This window comes from Lupinus angustifolius, chromosome LG12 (assembly GCF_001865875.1).
Source record: "Lupinus angustifolius cultivar Tanjil chromosome LG12, LupAngTanjil_v1.0, whole genome shotgun sequence".
Taxonomy (NCBI): Eukaryota; Viridiplantae; Streptophyta; class Magnoliopsida; order Fabales; family Fabaceae; genus Lupinus; species Lupinus angustifolius.
This window is the reverse complement of record NC_032020.1, coordinates 6385911-6396942: the sequence shown is the minus strand read 5'-3', so window position 1 is coordinate 6396942 and position 11032 is coordinate 6385911. Positions and strand designations below refer to the sequence as shown.

The 11032-nt window shown below is 38.7% G+C and overlaps 1 long non-coding RNA gene across 1 annotated transcript; it reads left to right on the top strand.

The window, feature by feature from the left end:
* Positions 9377-10544, top strand: LOC109362233. Its single transcript, XR_002109380.1, has 4 exons — positions 9377-9473; positions 10066-10070; positions 10351-10353; positions 10531-10544. It is a non-coding gene; the product is annotated as an uncharacterized LOC109362233 (long non-coding RNA).

Below are 11032 nucleotides of genomic sequence, written 5' to 3'. Positions count from 1 at the left end.
CATCTGCTTCAAATGTGGGAAGCCAGGTCATATGGCACGCAAGTGCAGAAATAATCCTATGGAACATCCTCCACATGCCAACATGGTTGATGAACCATTTGTGGCTGTATTATCTGAGGTAACTATGGTTGGAGGAACTGATGGGTGGTGGGTAGATACTGGCGCAACCCGCCATGTCTGCTATGACTGTGCTATTCAAAACATACACAGATGCTGATGATAAGAAGGTGTTGTTGGGTGACTCCCACACCACTATTGTTGCTGGAACTGGTGATGTGGCGCTGAAGTTTACATCTGGGAAGACTCTGATTCTTAGCTTAAAGATGTGATGCACACTCCAGATATGAGGAAGAATCTAGTTTCTGGTTTTCTTCTTAATAAGATTGGTTTCACCCAGACCATAGGAGCAGACTTGTATACTCTTACTAGGAATGGGGTATTTGTTGGGAAAGGGTACGCCACTGATGACATGTTTAAATTAAATGTTGATGTTTCTACTAATAAAATTTCTGATTCTGTTTACATGTTGTGTGATTTTAATATTTGGCATTCTGGACTTTGTCATATTAATAAACGTGCAATTTAAAATTTGAGTAACTTAGGTTTAATGCCAAAGTTATCTAAAAATGATTTCAAAATTTGTGAATCATGCACTGAAGCAAAAATTTCAAAAAAACCACATAAATCAGTTATGCGAGAATCTGAGCCTTTAGATTTAATACACTCAGATATATGTGAATTAGATGGAACGTTAACTAGAAATGACAAACTTTATTTTATCACTTTTATTGATGACTATTCTGACTTTACTTATGTTTATCTTATGAAAAATAAAAGTGAAGCTCTTGACATGTTTAAGTTATATGCAACTGAAATTGAAAATCAACTCAACAATAAAATAAAGAAACTCAGAAGCGATAGAGGCACTGAGTATGACTCTAACATGTTTAATGATTTTTATAAATTAAATGACATTATTCATGAAACGACTGCACCATACTCACCTGAAATGAATGGTAAAGCTGAAAGAAAGAATAGAACTTTAAATGAATTAGTTGTACCTATTATGTTAAGTTCTAGTGCAACACCCTCTTGGTGGAGTGAAATTTTATTAACTATATGTTATGTGCTAAATATAGTCTCCAAGACTAAAAGCAAAATTTCCCCATATGAATGTGTATTTATTGGGTATGTTGTAAACAATGTAAACAGCAAAGCGTACAGGTTTTATGACCTTAACACAAAAGTGATTATTGAGTCTAACGATGCTGACTTCAATGAAATGAAATTCCCTTTTAAATTGAGGAATAGTGGGGGCACAACAACTAGTCACATACATGTGATTAGCAATAATCTTAATAACGATGGGTTAGAAATAGAACCTAGAAGAAGTAAGAGAGCAATGACTGCTAGAGAGTATGAACCTAGAAGAAGTAAGAGAGCAGAGACTGCTAGAGGATCCATCAACACTCCAAGAAGCCTTGACTTCTTTGGATGTTGATTTGTGGCAAGAAGCCATAAATGATGAGATGAATTCTCTAGAGTCTAACAAGACCTGGCATTTAGCTGGCTTGCATCCTGGCTGCAAACCTATTGGTTGTAAGTAGGTATTGAAAAACAAACTGAAACCTGATGGCATAGTGGATAATTACAAGGCTTGCCTTGTAGCTAAGGGTTTCAGGCAAAGAGAAAATGTAGATTTCTTCGACACATTTTCTCCAGTTACTAGAATGACATCCATTAGAGTACTAATATCGATCCTTGCGATATATAATTTATTAGTACATCAAATAGATGTTAAGACTGTTTTTTTGAATGGTGATTTGGAAGAAGAAATCTATATGGAACAACCTGAAGGTTTTGTAATACATGGTCAAGAAAATAAGGTCTGCAAGTTAGATAGCACCTAAATAGTGGCATGAAAAGTTTAACGACTTAATGGTCTCGAATGAGTTTAATGTGAATGAAAGTGACAAATGCATTTATTATAAATCTGAAAACTATGTGTTTATGTAGACGATCTACTCATATTTGGTTCCAACATTCATGTTGTGAATAATGTGAAATCATTGTTGAGTAACAACTTTGATATGAAAGACCTTAGAGAGGCAAGTGTAATCCTTGGTATAAAAATTACTAGGTCAAAAGAAGGAATTTTTTTGGATCAATTTCACTATGTGGAAAAGATCCTATAGAAATATAAATACTTTGACTGTAAACCTGCTAGCACACCGTATGATCCAAGTATAAAACTTTTTAAGAACACTAGTGAAGGTGTAAGAGAAGCTGAGTATGCTAGCATCATTGGTAGCCTTCGGTATGCCACTGATTGCACTAGACCCGATATTGCCTATGTTGTGGGATTATTATGCAGGTTTACCAGTAGACCTAGTATGCAGCATTGACATGTTATAGAAAGGGTAATGGATACCTTAAGAAAATAATGAACCTTGGATTACACTACCGAAGGTTTCTAGCTGTCATAGAAGGATTTAGTGATGTTGATTGGAACACTCTTTCAGATGATTCCAAAGCAAGCAGTGACTATATATTTAGCAAAGCTGGTGGGGCTATTTCTTGGAAGTAAAAGAAACAAACTATTTTGGCTCAATCCACTTTGGAAGCTGAGATGATAGCGCTAGCAACAGGTAGTGAAGAAGCAAGTTGGCTGAGAAGCTTGCTTGTAGAGATTCCCATATGGGAAAAAGCGATTCCAACTATGTTGGTTCATTATGATAGTATCACGGCTATTGCAAAAATTGAGAACCGCTTTTATAACGGTAAGAAAGGACAAATCCTTCGTCAGCACAGTACCATTAGAGAGTAACTCTCTACAGGAGCTGTTAGAGTGGATCATGTACACACTGAGAATAACTTAGCAGATCCTTTAACGAAAGGACTAGCTAGCTAGAAAGTTCATAATACTTCTAAGAGTATGGGGCTAGTGCTCTTAGAACGGAGATCACTCATGATGGTAACCCGACCTAACTGACTGGAGATTCCAGGAAATAGGTTCAATGGGTAGTAACAAGTTGTGAAGTGATATGAGAATGAACATGCTATAAAAGTATGAGAAGCATGATTCCTGCAACATATGTAAGGATGAGTTAAACTCTTAATGAGATCTATACTCCAATTGGAGTGGAGTACCTAGGCTACAGTAGTACTCTTGATAGACTCACCTATGTGAATGTGGAAGTGGGGGTCGCTTCCTATGAAATTTTGGGGCATAAATTTCTAGAGCGTTCACTATACTGGGATAGACGTGCATGGCCTTTATCGCACAGGCTTTACAGAATACACATTTGAAAAGGTTGTGTGTGGTTTGATGCTGGAGATAGAGTTCAAGACTATGAGTCACTCTAGTAAAATCTAGATCTTACTCACTATGCAAAGGTTCAAGTCGCATGACACCTTTGTTTATGCACAATCTTATTGAAACCACAAATACTCTCGGAAATCGTTTTTTAATTTCAAGTGGGGGATTGTTGGAACATGGTGGTGTGAAATATAAAAAAACATCTAAGTCCAACATAGAAGAGTTTTGAAAAAACATCTCCTAAGTCCCACATTGGAGAAATGAGGAACATGGAAAAAATATCATGTTATAAATAGAGGCTTTCTCCCCTCATTATAACTTGCACCAAGTTGAAGGCAATTCCTCTCAACTTTTCTTTCTCCCCCCTTATACTCCGCCGACGCATTTCCGGCAACCTTCTCCCCCTTTCTTTCTGTGGCACTTAAGAATTGGCACAGACAGACAAAGTGGGATTTCGAGATCTGGCACAGGTAGCCATATTGTGGGATTTCGAGAACTGACACTGGTAATCAATATTGTGGGTAAAGAATTGGCACAAGTAGTCATATTGTGGGATTTCGAGAACTGACATTGGTAGTCAGTATTGTATATTCGAGATCGGTTCTTACAGTGCAGTAAGAATTCGATAACAGAGATCTGGACTGTTTTATCTTGGGGACGGCGTGGTTGATAGTCTGCTTGCACATTTTGGGCAGTGCCACGAAAGTCTTAAAGAGAGCGACATGGTCGTGACTCAACAAATAAGTATTATTTCGTGCTATTTATAATTGTTCCAAGCTACGGTAACAACAGATGTTATCTGATCAATTTTTGTGTATATATACACCACAACATTGATGAATAAAAACATTTGAATCTATTCATTTACACATAGCTTTATGCTTTATTCACAATTTGCTTTAACTAAGTATTTGGTTTGTAATTACATGTACAATCTTTATTAATATTCGAAAATAGGGAGAGTACCATATTTAAAGGAATCATATTTGAGGGAGATTGATGAGAATTCTAAGCTTGAATTTTCCTATGGGCAACTTTTTTAAGTTTCAAGTGTAAATTCGCTTACTTCTGTCTTAAAAAATAAGAACAAATAAGATTTAACTATAAATTAAGCAATTGTATAGATTCTAATATTAATTAAGCGTACAATTCTCTCTAAAATCTTTTTTGTGTCATGGAAAGAGCAAGCAAGCCCAAAATTCTCTTTTTGATCTTCAAACTCTAAGTTTATAGGGTATTTTATTCCTATACCAATTAGGGCATGACTCAATGAGCAAAATCACACTGAGGCACTTGTGCTATACGTGCCTGCGAGTGGAGAACAATTTGACAAGATTCATTTGTATTTTAAAGTGCAAATATAGGGAAATATTCTAAGGACTTACATGGTGATTAATATAATAATATGATTCATGTGACATCACCTATTACTATGGAATATGAGCCCCGTACGAAATCCCATATGAAGAAAATACCTTGGGATCGGATCTTGAATTTGTCAACTACAAAGACCACAAAAGCACATACATTTCTCATAATTTAGTTATACACTTGCCACTTTTTTATTATACTCTTTCATACCCTCCCACGTTATATAGTTTAATATTTCAACAAAAGCATTAAGAAAGAAAACCTATAGATATAGGTATTATCATAGTCAACTCTTTCAGCATGTAAATGAATATAATTAATGAGTTATTAGACTTAGGTTCTCTCATGTCTCGTCCCTCCCCGAGTCTTGTACTTTAATTTATGCTATAACTTTACATATCGAAAAATTATTAGTGTTATGATTTAAAAATAAATGTGTCTATTCTAAATAATATGATTAAAATTATCAATTTCGTATCATCTAATATATATTTTTCCTGAATATCAAGTGTCCATAAAATACATGGCAAACGTTAGACAAACTATTTTTTTGGAATTTCTACCTGATATGGAAAATTATATGGAGATCCCATACATACATATATATGTGTGTGTGAGAGAGATTTTTGTGTCCATGTTTTGGTAGTAAAACTTGTATGTATGGGAACAATTAATAGAATGTGATTAAATATTAAAATAATAATTATAATACAATAAAATTAAATTAACTATCAAACTCTACCCAAAAAATGTATCATGTGTGTTTGGTTTGAGTGTCTCTCTGTTAGGAAGAAACTAGTTTAATGGAAAATAAGCAATTATTCTAAGAAGAAGTTTACTGAATATGCATCTTTCATACCTTTTCATTTAATTCCAAACATATTATATAAACAAAAGGCAAAAGGTAAATGATCTAGACCATACAAGTGGCTAAATCATATAAAAAGGTAAAGTTGTTAAAACAGAAAGTTCTAATATTTTTATCCCTATTCCATAACATAATCATTTTGCCAACTGGGAAGATTATTTGTTCTCTTGGGCCTGTTACTGATTACTTGGGCCCTTACATTGCCTATCTCTTCCAGATAAACCTTGTCCTCAAGGTTTGAGAATGACATATTGGTACCCGCCTAACCCAATGTGGCAGAAGCTTCGAGACCCGTTGAGTTGCTTGGGTTGGAGAGCAATTGTTGTCCCAAGGAAACCGACCCACGTGAAGTGGCAGTGGTGTGTAGAACTTTGGAAACAGTCCCCCCTCTTTATGATAATGATCCAATGGTAATGAGGGGTTGGAGTACAACTTTAATTTTGGATCCAAGGGTCTAAGTGGCACAATAGACTGTGCCGTTGATGGTGCGCTGCTCGAGAAAGGAGAATCAAACGGTACAATTTTGGGACCGTTGGATGAAGATATTTCTTTCTCCATAGGATCTAAAGGCTCATTTTGAATCCTAGTCTCACGTGAGTCTTCAACTTCACGAGAAAGCCCAACTAGTGGGGATTGAGTTGGCACAAACTGAGTATTATGCAATCTCTCTTCATTTTGAAAAAAAACGCATCTGTTCTTCCTTCTCTCTTCATGCCTTAAGCACTAATGAGTTGTTGTACTGTTCATTGTGAGAAACCCCTTGGTTTACCTTCTCCCTTCTTTTGTTAATGTCGTTGAACCCTCCATTAATGTTAGAGTCACCCTTTGACAATACTTCTTCTTCATCATCCTTCGCTGTGAAGTTCTTTCCCTCATCATCGGAGGGTTGTTTTTCGCTGGATATAGGTAAGGGAACCAGTTTAGCCATGGGGTCTCCGTAGAATCTCCGGAGCAATGAAACGTGAAAAATCGGGTGAATCCGAGTTGTCGGAGGTAATAACAATTCATAAGCCACCGAGCCGATGTGACGAGTGACTTGGTACGGTCCGTAGTATTGGGGAGATAGCTTATGACACAATCGGCGAGCCACTGTAGCTTGATGATACGGCTGCAGCTTCAGAAGGACCCATTCGCCGGAGGTAAAGGTAACATATGCCCTTCGTGGTTGAGTTTGCGCTACCATTCGCTGTTGTGCTCTGAAAAGGTTCTGCTTTATGGTAGAAATTAACAATGACCGATCTTACAACATATTCCTCGCAGGTGTGGGTTGGTTGTTATTGCCTAGAAATCTTGCCAACGTTGGTGGTGGTCACCCATAAAGGGCTTCAAACGGGCAGAACCCGGTTGAGGAGTGTTTGGAAGTATTGTACCAATACTCCGCTAAAGAGAGGTGGCGGAACCACTTGGTGGGTTGTGAACCAGTGAAACACCAAAGATAGGTTTGTAGGCACCTATTCACTACCTCAGTTTGTCCGTTGGTCTGAGGATGATATGTCAAACTGAAGCATAAAGTGGTACCCAGCAGTCAGAAAAATTCTCTCCAGAATGCACTAACGAAGAGCCTGTCTCGGTCAAAAACTATGGAGTAGGGCACCCCATGTAATCGAACCACTTCAGATAAGAATCGATGAGCTAATGATTCGGCCATGAATATGGTCGGCAAGCCAATGAAATGAGCATATTTTGTCAGTCGGTCTATGATCACCCAGATCACCGTATGACCTTGAGAAGAAGGTAAATGTGTAATAAAGTCCATAGATAAATCCTCCCATACCTATTTTGGTATTTTAAGAGGTTGTAACTTCCCTTTTTGTTTCGTTGGACAATATTTGTTATGCTGACAGGTTAATCAATGCTTGATTAAGAGCTTGGTATCGTGGTATAGCCCCGACAAGTAGCAAGATGTCGCCACCCTTGCAACTGTTGGTTTTAATCCCGAATGCCCTGACACCGAGGAAGAGTGAAATTCTGCCAACATCTGGTTCCTCAGACCAGGTAACTCAGGTTTAAGAATTCGTTTGTCATAGAATAAAATTCCGTTTGAAAATGGAATTTTTGTTGCATTTTTGCATCTGTCTCACATTTCTGAATAAATTGGTTTCCGGAGGAGCTATGATAATGGTGGCGTAATTGATCCAAGAGAGCGGGAATCGGTGAAGAAAGGGATGTCAGTACTGCCTCCTCATCGGGAAGGCGAGAGAGTGCATCTGCCACACGATTTGAGGTACTCGTCCTATACCAAATTTCATATTGGAATCCAATTAACTTAGTAGCCCATTTCTGTTGTTCTGGGGTGTGCAACCCTTGTGTCATGAGATGTTTGAGGCTCTGTTAGTCTATTAGAATGTTGAATTTCCGCACAATTAAATACTGACGCCATTTTTTAACTGCCTCTATGACAACAAACATTTCTCGGACGTAAGCTGAAGCCTACTGCATGCGGGGAACCATCTTTTTTCTGAAAAAGGCAATGGGTGACCTGATTGTGAGAGGACAGCCCCAACAGCCATTGCGGAGGCATCTGTTTCAACCTGAAATGGAATAGAGAAATCGGGTAAATGTAGGACTGAGGTTTTTACCATTGCTTGTTTTAAATATGTAAAGGCGTGCTGAGCCGCTGTAGTCCATGTAAACTTATTATTTTTGAGTAGATTGGTGAGAGGAGCAACGAGAAAGGCGTAGTTTCTAACAAATTTTCTATAAAAGCCGGTGAGCCCTAAAAAAACCCTCAGTGTTGTGAGAGAACGAGGTTGTGGCCAATTCACCATAACTTGAATTTTTTCTGGGTCCGGTTGCACTCCAGCCGTAGAGATAATATGCCCCAAATAAGTAGTTGAATCAACTCTAAAGTGACATTTAGATAACTTGGTATAAAATTGATTAGATTCCAGTAAGCGCAACACCGTTTCTAGATGAATTAAATGATATGCTAAACATGAACTATAGACAAGTATATCTGAACAAACCGAGGTAAATGCGGCCTGAGTAAGGCATTTATGGCTGCCTAGAATGTAGTTGGGGCATTAGTGAGACCGAATGGCATAACCAGGAATTCATAATGACCATCGAATGTTCTAAAAGCTGTTTTGTGTGTCCACTGGATCAACCCGAATCTGGTGGTATCCCGAATCTGGTGGTAACCCGAATATGATAGGGTCGGTATGGGCAGAAGGGGGTGTTGTTGTTTGTAGGATTGGTTTTATGGTTATTGTGTGGAATGTGGCTAGGCTGTTAGTGTGAAATAGTCGTGTGAGTTGATGGAATGTAGATTGTTGGATAGAGTATGAGGTGTCCCCAGTCAAAGTTATAGTAGCTTTCCCTACCGAAAATTGCATGGATGGTATTGAGAAATCAGATACAACTGGTCCCACGGTGCGAAGCCACTCGATGCCCAACACCACGTCAGCCCCTTTAATGGGTAGTAGGTAAAAAGGAATGAGAAATTCATGGCCCTGTAGTGTAATCGGTGTTTGTTCACATAACCCACTGCAGTAAATGTGTTCTCCATTTCCCACCATCATAGGAAACTGGGGAGTAGGAGTAATATGCAAGTTCAAGTAAGTAGCTAACCGAGGTTGTAGGATGTTATGGGAACTGCCTGTGTCCATGAGAACCGTCATAGAGTGCCCATAAATTGACCCGGAGAACTTGAGAGTCCGAGGTGAAAGCTGCCCACCCAAAGCTTGATCTGAAATGTGAAAATGGATAAGATCATTAGTGAGTGGTTCACATGTTGTCGTTGTAGGATCCTCCATAATCAAATCTGGATCACTTAGGTTATCCGCAACAGAAAGCAAGGGGTTATCATCCAGCATGAATAGAAATTGTTTGGGTTGACAACTATGCCCTAGATGAAATTTTTCATCACAATTGTAACACAAGCCTTGTGCGTGTCGGTCTTGCATCTGAGCAATTGTCATCCGACGTATAGGTAAGGGTGATTTGGCCATATTTGGTGAAAGAGTAGATTGTGACAGATGGGTCGGTTTAGGCCCAGTGGGAAATTGTGGGGAAAAAACCGGTCTGCTGGACAGAAACTCGTGCGAGTTGAGTCATGGGTCTTAGCTTCCACAAGTTTGGCCAAACCCATGGCCTCCGAAATAGAACGGGGGCACAGTATAGCCAACTCCCGGCGAATTTCTGGCAACAGTCCAGAAATAAAGCAGTTCAGAATCTGTTCTGGGGATAATCCCCATATGTGGTTGCACAATTTTTCAAACCGTTTTTGAAACTCCACCACTGAACTTTGTTGCTTGAGCTTGAACAATTCGGCCAGATGGATAGTGTAGGCTGAAGGCCCAAAATGGTTCTCTAAATCTCTTGTAAAGGAATTCCAGACGGAGAGTTGAGAGTTATGAAACATCCACTTAAACCAACTCAAAGCTTCCCGTTACATAGAAAAAGAGATCATGGGCATCCGCTGGTCTGGTGAAACCAGATATAGTTGGAAAAATTGTTCGGCTTGAAAAATCCAGTCTAAAGGTTTAGATCCATCAAAGGGCATAAGGTGAAGTTTTGGTGGTCGAGGGAGTGGGTTTTGTGTGTGAGGGTGGGAAGGGTATGGAGCAGGTGAGGCGGTGGTGTTTGGGTGTGGAAAAAATGGAGGTGCTGGAGGGGAAGATGGGGATTGCAATATAGGTGAATGGTGGGGTGTAAACTTTTGGCCGTGTGGGGGTTGAGGTATTGGTTGAGGGTGGGGGTTATGGTGAGAAATATGGGAAGAAGAGGGATGGGTGGGAGGGACTTGTTGTTGGTCCGGAGAAATTACTAGAACAAACCTGATTTCTGTAAGTTTGTCTGTAATGTTGTGTAAAACTGTAGTAATAGTAGCATGTCTAGCATCCTGCATCTCTTGATTTTCTTTTAATTTCTCCATGAGTATATGTGTGGCTGAATCATCAGGATGTTTTTGTGCAGCTTTGGGAGGCATGAGGTGAAGAATGAAAACACCAAAATGTTAGGAAGAAACTAGTTTAATGGAAAATAAACAATTACTCTAAGAAGAAGTTTACTGAATATGCATCTTTCATACCTTTTCATTTAATTCCAAACATATTATATAAGCAAAAAGGCAAAAGGTAAATGATCTAGACCATACAAGTGGCTAAATCATATAAAAAGGTAAAGTTGTTAACACAAAAAGTTCTGATATTTTTATCCCTATTCCATAACATAATCCTTTTGCCAACTAGGAAGATTCTTTGTTCTCTTGGGCATGTTACTGATTACTTGGGCCCTAACACTCTCTAATCCAATTTTTTTTTGGTTTCCCACAGATATCCTCGCACTAGAGGCAATCTTGTCCGAGCCGAGAACATCCACAGGTACGTGGGGTTAACTCTCCCAACAGACATTTTTTCCATCCACAAGACTCGAATCCGAGACCTGACTTAAGGGGAATTAAGCATGTACCACTTGAACCAACGCCCGTTGGTATCCAATTTTATATTTGAAGTGCTATTGTTAATTTCTGT